Here is an 11048-nt window from a genome sequence, read left to right as displayed (position 1 = left end):
TAAACCTTTTTTTAAAAATTTGAAGCAACTCTTCTACAGGGAGAGAAGAGATTACAAAATGCTGGTGTCTGAAAGGCTTCAATGACCTCACAGCCACCAAGAGTGGGAACTGGTGTTTTCACACTGGATCAAGGTGGCTTTTTTTTTTTTTTTTCTTTACATCTCAAATAAGTTTGCAGCGCTTCTGGAGGGTGCATGGGGATGTAGTTACCGATTTCATTTCCCAGCCAGGGCACAGGGTGCAGAGTGCCAGCCTGGGGCTGTGCCAATATTGTTGTGTTCTGGGAAAACGCACAACGAGAGCTTTTTTTGGGCTGTGATAAGGGGTCCAGTTAAGCAGAGCAGCAGCCAAGTCATCCCAATTTACAGCATAATGCAGGCTGTGATAGCAGTGAAGGTGCAGCATGAAGCTTTCAAATAACATGAGCTAATGTCTAGAAAGTGAGAGTGGAGGAAGGGTTTTGCTCCTGGCCCAGCCAATCAGTTCCATTCATGTCCCAGAAAATCATGTTAGCCAATATTTGCTATCCTGAAGGAAAAAGAAGCAGCATACAAATAAAAGCTGGTAAAAAAAAACCCAAAAACCACCACCACCACCACCAAAAAAAAACCACCTAAAAACAAACAAACAAACACCAAATAAAAACAAAAAATCACCAAAACAAAGCAAACCAAACAAACAAACAAACAAACAAAACCCACCAAAACCCCAACCAACCAAAAAAACCCCACCACCCAAACCTGGAATATTTGCAGGACTTCAGAGTATTCTGGTGTCACACTGTAACATTCCCCTAAATATGGATGTACAAGACAAACACACAAGTTGTACTTTTCTTCCTCTCAGGTGAGATTTTGGAAGATATTGGACTGAATTAGGAGCTCAGATCTCAACCTTATTTTCTGGGAACTTCTGTTCCTAATTTACTCACATTTCTGAATTCCTGTGATGTGTAATTTTCTGTGTTTTCCTATCTCTGTCTGGGACAGGGGTTGTGTGTGAAAAATAATTGTATTTTACATCAAATCTATCACTAGGAGCAAGATCTCTCTCAATACTTTATTATTAAAATAATTTAATATTTTAATATTAAAACTGCAAAAGCAACATTTTATTACCATGCAAGGTTCCTGTGAACTTTAATTACTTAAGATCTGCAAATACTCTGAGTTACAGTTTTCATATAGTATTTATTGTCATTTTAATGTATATAATTTCACAGGATGAAGTTATAGCAAATATTCCTAGCTTAATATCTATTTCTTCAGGTCTGAGTGTTTAAATCTGGTCCTTGCTGCATTGCAATCCTGTGTATATTTTTAATATTTTAAAAAGGCAGGGCAATGCCCTAGCAAGATCTACATCAAACAATTTAATGTGTAATTAATGAAAAGGATACTCTGGTGTCCCATTCAATTTGGCATTTTTTTTCTTTCTTCACATTGTGAGGAATTATTGGTTTTTTTGTTTTTTTTTTTTTTTAATTTAGATATCCTCTACTTTTTCATTACTCAGAAAATATTTTATGTGATGACTATAAACAAAACACCACAATGTGGTACTCTCTGAAAGTTGTGCCAGCTCTTCTCTGGAGGGCTATTAAGGAAGAAAAAAGAAGAAACAATAAAATCTTGCTTTGAGCTGAGTTATTCCAATTTTCTTGTCCAAGCTGGAAGCATAGAAAAGAAAAAAACAAAAAGAAACACTATGTATTTGAGTATTTAAATGCCTGACTGTTTATGATAGCACTCATCTGGTACTTCTGCTTTCTTGAAGCCTTTTGAGGATTTTTTAAATAACTCTCTCCCTTTCACAATTTAAGAAGTGCTTCAGAGGACATGAAGATGCTACTCATGTAGTTTTGGGGTTTTTTTTTATACAGTTTTCAACTCACTTGTTCACTTTAGCAGATACTTTGATGTCACTGATGGTTTACAATTAAAATTGCTTTGTAAGTAGCTCCCTCTCTTCCTCCATAGCTGTTCCTCTTCACCCTCTGGAGAATTATTGCTCAAACTCTCATCTTCAGCCACAAATCTGCCTTTTTGCCCAGGTCAAGTGGGATGAACTCATGACCTTTTCAAACTCACAGAAGATGGATTCAGCAGTGAGGGACTTACCCACAAGCAGACACAGTTCCTTTGAAACTCCCAGAACTGTCACCCAAGCAGTGCTGATGGCCTGCACGGGCTCTGTCAGAGGGAATGAGGAGATTCTGACAGAGGGGTGAGGTACCTTGCATTCACAGCTGGGTCTTTCTGGTCAAATTCCAGAGATTCCAGAAGAGAGAGAAGAAAAAAAAAAATCCCCAAAACCAAAAATCAAACCAAAACAAACAAAAAAAACCCCCCAAACCAAACCAAACCCAAAAAAAACAAACCAAACCAAATCCAAAAAACCCAAACCAAACCAAACCAAAAAACCCATCCCAGCCCAACCCAACCCAAACCAAACCAAACCAAACCCCAAAAAATCAAACCAAACCCAAAAAAACCAAACCAAACCCCAAAACACCAAACCAAACCAAACCAACCCAACAAACAAAAAACCCAACAAAAATAAAACAAAACAACACCAAACCAAACCAAACCAACCCAAAAAAACCAGAAAAACTCAAACTCAGTCAACCAACCAAACAACCAAAAAAAAAAAAACCCAAGAAAAAAACCCTGAAACAAAACAAATAGTGAAAAAGGAAAAAGCTGTTTATTCTTTAGCAACAAGGAAATTAACTTTAAAAAAAGAAAAACAACACAACCAATATTAATCATGTAGTCTTTGGAAAAAGGTTTATATAGAAGTATGGACAATGTACACAATAGTAACACTCAGGGAAAAACAAATATTTCCTGAAAAAGAAAAATAAAATAACCAAAAGTCAGCCCTCATGGCCTAAGTGGAAGTGATTATATGTGTACTGAAAAGGGAGAAACAATCCAATAGCAAAATCAAAAACTAAACCCTTCATCTAAAAGGCTTTCTGAAATCTTCTGGGTTTGGCTCAGGGAGAGTTAATTTTCTTTTAAGTGGCTGGTTCAGTGCAGTGTTTTGGATTCAGCAGAAGGATCATGTTGACACCACGCTGATGTTTTGGCTGTTACTAAGCTGTGCTCACCCTAAATCAAGGACTTTCCAGTGCCTCATGCTCTGCCAGTGAGAAGCTACCCAGGAATCTGGAGGGGAGCATGGCCAGGACACCAACCTGAACTGGCCAGAGGGTGTTCCATCCCGTGGGACACCATGCCCAGTGAATAAACTGGGGGAAGCTGGGGCTAATCACAGCCAGGGGATGGGTTTGGGTGGTTTCAATCACTGGGTTTCAATCTGGGTTTCTGTCACTGGGTGGTGACAAACTGCATTGGGCATATCTTGTCTTTTTGGGTTTTATTGCACTGTCTTCCTCTGCTATATTGTAATGACCATTATTAATTGTAATAATTAGTATTATCATTACTATTATCTTTTATTTGTTTCAATTATGAAACTGTTCTTATCCCAAACCATGACTTCTATTTTCTTTTCCAGTTGTCTTCCCCAACCCATCAGAAAAGGGAAAGAGAGTGGGTCTGTCTTGTGCTTTGTTGCTAAACCTGGACAAAAATTTCTATAATATGTTTTATCCACAGGGCAGCAGCTATTTCTGGGCTGATATTCAGAGTTTCAGCAACCTCACATTAATGGGTGTGATCAGAGGCAAGCAGTGATTTAATAACCATGGTGAGATGCCTGCTGTAAACATCAAAGGCTGCACTTCTGGAGACAGAAATTCCAGCTGGGACATTCTTGTGTCCTGTGTCACACAAATCAAGATGTTCCCAACACTTTGCTCTCTTATCCTCATCCAAACTTCCCATCCTGGAGTCACTTTGGTGTGAAAATCACACATAGTTCTTGGGCAGGGCCAAGGTGTCAGGAATGATTTCACTGCTTGGAACTTCCCAGGAAGTGAGATCCACACAGGGGCATTGCCTGAAATGGTGAATCAGTTTGGGAGGCAGATTTCTGCTTTATTCTTACTGTTCATGGGGGGAAATGGGTGAATCTTTGCACTCATCAGGGCAAGACAATACATTTCACTGCTCATTTGTATTGTTCTTACACAAGGAATGCACACACACTGATCACTGCACTTCACTGCTACCACATGATAAATAAGGAAATTTTTGAGCCTTCTTGCTTATCCTCTAGGAACCTACCTGATGAGAATTGCTGTTGCACAAGTTCTGCCCTCTCTACATCCTATACCACCAACTTCCCAGAAGTGAAGCAGATTTATAAATGATTTCCTGCTTCTGACAAGGCCTCTCGGCTAAGTTTACAACTCAGCTTTGTTTGCAGTTGTTTGATTTCTTCCTGTAACAAGCCTCTCCCCACCCCAGCATGGATGTGGTGATTTGATAGTTGGGTGGCTGTCCTGACACAGCAAGAGGGGAATGAGAGGGGGAAATTGCTACACTTCCCCTGTTCTGAGCAGAGAACAAACGGGAAGCTCAATGACTTTTGCTGTTTCAGAGGTCAGTGGGTCACACTGTCCATTTCCAGTGAGATGGCTCAGTCATTCTCAGCCCTCTCCCTTTGTCTTTACGAGGAACAAAGCTTAGAAAACCACATAATCCAGATGCTCCCTGCAGTTTAAATTCACAGAATTCCCAGAATGACCAGGTTGGAAGAGACCTTCAAGATCATGGAGTCCAACCCAGCCCCAACAGCTCAACCAAACCCTGGCCCCCAGTGCCACATCCAGGCTTTGTTAAACACACCCAGGCATGGGGACTCCACCACCTCCCTGGGCAGCCATTCCAGAACTTTCTCACTCTTTCCCTGAAAAAGTTCCAGCAGGCTTGTGATCAACTGGGAGAAAATAAGGGTAGAGCCACATTCTTTACAAAGAAAATGTCAAACCCTCCGGAAAACTCATTGATGTGGAAGTCCCAAAGTTCTACAAGAACTGTCCAGTTCTGTGAGCAGGAGGGACTGGACAGCTGGAGAAAAGGTAGAAAATTCTCCAAGTGTTTCTTACTCCCTATAGCCAATCTTTGGCAGAATTGTCACGGTTTTTTTGGTCACATTTAGGTTGGGAGCAAAGCTTTTGACACATTGGCTTTTACATGGAAGCATTTAAAAGAATCTTTAAAATTTTGGCTTTTTGGGTTTTTAGTATACAATATACTTATAAATACTGCAACTCTGCTATTAAATAAAGCAGAGGGACCAGAGTGAGCTCAGACAAAGCTGAAAGAATGGAGAAGCTGGATAAGGAAGATCCAGAAGAAACCTTAAAGAACTGGGTGTGTGATTCCAGAGGGAAAGGAAGATTCGTGATTCACTGAGGATGGCTAAAATAGATGTTACATAAGAGACAAGCATCAGTTATTCCTTCTCATCATTATGGGCAGGAGAAAAGGGTTTACAAGGCAGCAGGGAGGAATTAGACCAAATATCAAGAAAAACATCACAACTACAAAAAAAAATCTTCATAGCTACAAGGAAAACCAGGCAGTGGAGTTGGTTGCCAAGGGGAGGATGTGAATCACTGTCAGAGAAGATCTCTGTAGTTGAACAGCCATCTGTTGCAGAATTTAATCTCCATTGTAGTATTAGAATAGGGTTGAAATTCTAATTCTAACTAATTCTTGAATTAGTTATTGCTGTTATTGCAGTTAGAGCAAATCTTGCATAACTGGTATTCATAGTTATGGATAACCCAAGTGAAACCTGTTTTTTTGTTTTTCGTTTCAGGTTTTGTTGTCTTTTTTCCCCCTTTTGTTATGCCCTGTGTCTGTGAAGGATTGTGTAATAAAACAGCTGCTACATTTTGCTTTTCCTTCTATTTATCCATTACAGGAAACCACCAAGATACAGCAAATATAATGGGATAGATGGAGAATATCTCTCTTGGTTCTTCCAGTAAACTTCCAAAATCTGTTTGCATCCCAGGAAGCTGAATAAGGAATTCCTTGTAAGGAAAAGAGGTACAGATATGCCTTAGTCTAAATTGCAGTGAGAAAAAAGTCATGGGTGAGCTGTCCCTTCTCTGTTTATCATAGAATTATTAAAATATATTAAAATTTGAAATTTGTCTCTCCCTTTCTTCTCTGCTGCAAACATGGATGGTTTTTATCCTTACCCAGGGCTTTAGTTCAGGAAGACACAAACTTCTGAAGGGTACCAGGAGCTTTAAGGAGTAAGCAAAAAGAGCAGTGATCAATTCTGATTTTTAAAGATAGCACTTAGGAGTGAGACAGTAGACAATCTGTGGAAAAAAAAACCCCAATTTCTCATAGACAAAACCCTTGAGTCTTTGTAAACTCCTGCTAAATTATGGAGTTATTCAAGGGTTAGATAAAATATGGCAATCATATCATAAATATCCTGATCAGTCTGTAGAGGCTGAAACAGAAACTTGGCTTATTGGGTTAATTTCATCTTTTGTCCTTCTACTGAGCCCTGAAGTTGGTTTCAGGATTTCAGATATGCAGTCTCCAAAATTAAATAGTTCCTGATCTTTCTAGAAAAGCAGTTCAAACCTGTGCATGCAAAGACATTGGATCTGGTGGCTTGTTGGAAAAGAGTCAGAATTTATTCTTCCCCCAAACTGGCAAATGTATCATAATCATCACAGTTGAACCATTTCCACACTCATCTCTACTTTTATTTGTATATATTCCTTGCTGTTTTCCTTCAAAATCTTTTATTCCAGTTTTTCCCGAAGGTGAACAATTTGTCTGAGCTGAGAACTATTTCTATGGCCCTTAGGTTTGTAAAGAGAGAGCCCTTCCATGTTATTATGTCATTTCCTCAAATAAGGGTCTGTGTTGCAAGATAGAGGAGTTAATTATGGTTCTCTTTTCTCTTTAGTCAGCCCTGAATCACCATGTTGTGTAATTACTCAGCTACTACTGTGCAATCAAAATAACAATATCTTTCTTACTTTTCTCATCACTGTTGTAACCAGTTCAACCAGAACCCTTACTTTTTGGCCCAGAATGTGAGAGTGTGAAACCATTTGCAGAATGACCACAGACACAGGCTTATCTGTGGCCCATGGGCCGCCAAGAGAGAAGAGTTGACTTAACTCATCTCATGCCACTCATAATTAACACCACCATCACCAGCTGGGTGTCACTGACTTCATTATTGTTTTTTTTTTCCCTTCCAGTCTGAGCCCCCACTCTGATGGGTGCTGTGTGAAGATGTCTGATAATTACTGAGTCTCTAGAAATTAAGATCTCTGAGCAAGAGGTTGGTCTCTGACCTCACTCAAATTTTGACCCTTCTTCTGTCCATTTATTCTAGAAGCAGCATATCATAAGAATTTTTGAATTAGTGTGATTAGCAACCCTCTCTGGATGTGAGGTTCCCACCAAGCCACCCTATCACTCCCCTCCTCAGCAGGATAGGAAGGGAGGGAAGGAAATAAAATGGATAAATGTCACAGGTCAGGAAAGGCCTGCTCAATAAAGCAAAGGCCTCATGCAGAAGCAAAGAAAAACACAAGATTTATTCTCTACTTGGTGTCAGAAGGGGCTGTCCCACTTCCTGGGAAGTAGGGCTTTAGTACACTTGGTGGCTGCTTTGGAAGAAAAATGCTGTGACAACAAATGCCCTCCCAGCCCCTTCCCTTAAGTTTTATTGCTGAGCACATGTGATATGGTGTGGAGCATCCCTCTGGTCAGGTGCTAGGTTGTGAGTTCAATCTCTTTATGGGCCATTCATTTCAAAGTTGGACTTGATGGTTCTTGTGGGTCCTTTCCAACTCAGAATATCCTGTAAGTGAGGTTCGGATCAGTTGTCCTGACTGTGATCTTGGGAAACCAAGATCCTGCCCAAACCCTGCCCTGTAGTGAGGGAGAAATGTTGGACAAAATCATAGAATCTCAGATTGGTTTGGGTTAAAGAGAGCTTAAAGTTCAGCTCATTCCAACTCCCCTGCCATGGGCAGGGACACCTTCCACTGTGCCAGGGTATTCCAAGCCTTCTCCAGCCTGGCCTTGGACACTTCCAGGGATCCAGGGGCAGCCACAGCTGCTCTGGTTGTCTGTGCCAGGGTCTCAGCCCCCTCACAGGGAGTAATTCCTTCCTAAAATCTAAACCAAGTTCCCCTCTTTAGTCTGAAGCCTTTTCCCCCTGTCCTGTCACTCCAAGCTCTTGTAAACAATCTCTCTTCATCCTCTTGCAGGCTGCCTCCAGGTACTGAAAGGCCACAGTAAGGTCGCACAAATCCTCCTCTTTTTCAGCCTGAACAGTCCCAATTCTCCCAGCAGAGCTGCTCCATCCCTCTAATCATCCTGGTGCCTCCTCTGGACTCACTCCAACAGGTTGATGCTCAGCAGTAGCCAAAATGCTCCTGTGTCCCCAACACCTTTCTAACCACCAACACACAGCTCAGCTGCTCTGTGGAAAATTAATTCCACCTCAGCCAGGCCCAGCAGAGCCAGGGACAAGGTCCAGACTGAAATCTGGACACCTTTTTTTTTAGCACCTAAACATATGTGTGCAGAGGGAGAAATTTCAGACCCAGGCACTCAATGTCCTTGTCCTAACATGATGTCTGTGGACATTTGAGAAATGCCAGGGTATTGAACACACCCATGTTGATGGATTCAGGGAACACCTGTGCTATTCCTGCCTGGCTTGAGGCTGAGCAGGATGAACCAGAACAGCTCAAATATCAACAACCACATATGTTCAGGTAACTGAATCCCATCCCAGATGTCTGGGTGCACATGGAATTCCACAAGGACCTTTTCAATGTGTCAGGAGGCAATTTTCCATTAGGAAGGTAAAAAAAGTCACTGCCAAAAGAAAGATATTCAGCCATCCTTTATAGGTCTCATCACATTGTTCACCTCCGGTCATGAGATGGCTGCACTCTGTGTTCTTGCATTAAAAAGAGTTGGATTTGTTAATGAGCAGCACAGAGAGTGAAGCAGAACCACGGAGTCCTGGCTTTTCCAGCATCCATGGTTAATGAATTCCATTTTTGAATGCATAGTACTCTGGTATTGTCATTAGTCAGGGGGAAAAAAAGACCAAAAAAGCCTCATTGGTGTCTGTCATCAGCCCACTTTTTTCTCAGCCTCTCCCATGATTATGATGTTCAGGGATTTACTGATTATCTTAACCTTTGGCCAATGATACAATCAAAACAACAGCCACTGCCCTTCCCAAAGTAAAATTTGGCAGTGCATTGGCTCGGAAGAAATAAACGTGATTTTGTAAAAGAACAGGGTTATAATTTAAGTAATGAAATTGCTATCCACCTGCTTAATTAAATACAAATGTTCCTTCCTGAGTGAATTTTGCTTAGTCCCTGACGAGGATAGCAACAGTTTATTAGAGAAGAGTTAGGAGAAAATACCTAAATCCTACTCTACTCAATGAAAAAAGAAAGGCCCCTAAAGACTGCTTCAGTGAGTCTCTTTAGTTTATTATTAATATTCTAGCACTATCTGTGATTTTCTGTATGGTGTATCAAGAACAAATAGGTTTACTTCTTACTGAGAGCATGGCAAACATTCCTATTTCCACTGACTAAGATCTTTTTTTTGCCAGAAATTGTTCCATTAATTTAGAGAAATAATATCCCTTTTATATCTTATTCCTACTCATTCTTTCAGTAAAAATATTTTGTGATTTTACAAGGTTTGGAACATTTGTACAATGGAGCTCATACTGAAGTTCATCTCAGAGACATGAGTGGTAGTGACAGTTTCAACCTGTTGTCTAGAAAAAAAATGGATAGAAAAAATTGTCTTTTCTCTCATAAGTTTTTGAACTTAAAAAAATAAAAAGTAGAATAATTAATTCTGTTTTTTCTGCCAGTTCGCTAGGAAATGAATTCTTGGTGTGGAAGAGGAAGTATGACACTATTGTAAACTGTTTTCTCCTCTCAAATTCTACTCACTTTGCCTACCCCTAAAGACATCTCTCTTGGCACAGCACTTCAAGGACTGATCTTCTGTGACTGACAAAATTCCAACAAAATATAGGAAAACAGCTTGAAAAGACTTCAAGACATCAACTGAGCCATTGTCCAACCTCCAGGCAGTCTAAGACCTCACTCCCATGGTGTTTGATCTTTTCCAAAACCCATCCAATGACAGAGATTCTACATTTTCTTCTCTTCATTTCTTAAAGATTTTAACAGTTTTTACTGACACAAAGATTTTTCCAGACATCCCATCCACAATTTCCCTCTTGTACCTTTAGCCAGTGTCTTTTTGCCTGACCTGACACAGCAAAATAATTCCTGTTTCCTTTCCAAAGGTCTTTTAAAGTACCAGATATGTCATGTCACTGTGGTGTAGTGGAAGGTGTCCCTGCCCACAGCATGGGGTTGGAACTGGATGATCTTTAATGTCCCTTCCAACCCAAACCATTCCATGACCCTGTGCTTCTGTGATGTGTCCGCTTCATCTTCTCTTTTGGCAAAACCATCGCTTTCCTTCTGACCTTTCCCCTTACTCTGCATTTTCCTGGCCTCTCCTCAAACTCTCTGCTTGCCTCTGGATTCTTTCCTGCACATCCAAAGCTTTCTTGAAAAATACTTCCTAAAAAGGCTTTGTCTTAGACCGTCCAAATTGCTCTGGCAGTTTGACTGCTTACCACCATAAGTTTTTCTTTATGCGGGAAATAAGTTGTCATAGACATCTTTTTGTGGAAATCCTTTCCTTAGGATTTTTTCCCTTCTGAGAAGCTGAGGCCTCAGAAACAAAATGTAAGCAATGGTTATCTGCTGCTGTGGAATGCAACAGGTGGATCTGTGATGGTCTCGTGTGGATGTTTGGAATTAGTGACCACTCATGGCAGAGCTGTCTCTCTCTCTCTCTGTCTGAGCCACAGACCTTTGTTTTCATTCTTCTCCTTCCTATTCTTAGCTTAGCCAGCCTTCTGAGCTGAAACTTTTCCTTCTATTCTTTTTAGTATAGTTATAATGTAATATATATATCATAAAATAATAAATCAAGCCTTCTGAAGATGGAGTCAACATTTTCGTCTCTTCCCTCACCAGAAAACCCCTGTGCACACTGTCACAATAAATGAT

The sequence above is a fragment of the Molothrus ater genome, chromosome 1 (assembly GCF_012460135.2).
Source record: "Molothrus ater isolate BHLD 08-10-18 breed brown headed cowbird chromosome 1, BPBGC_Mater_1.1, whole genome shotgun sequence".
NCBI lineage: Eukaryota > Metazoa > Chordata > Aves > Passeriformes > Icteridae > Molothrus > Molothrus ater.
This window is presented reverse-complemented; position numbering follows the sequence as displayed.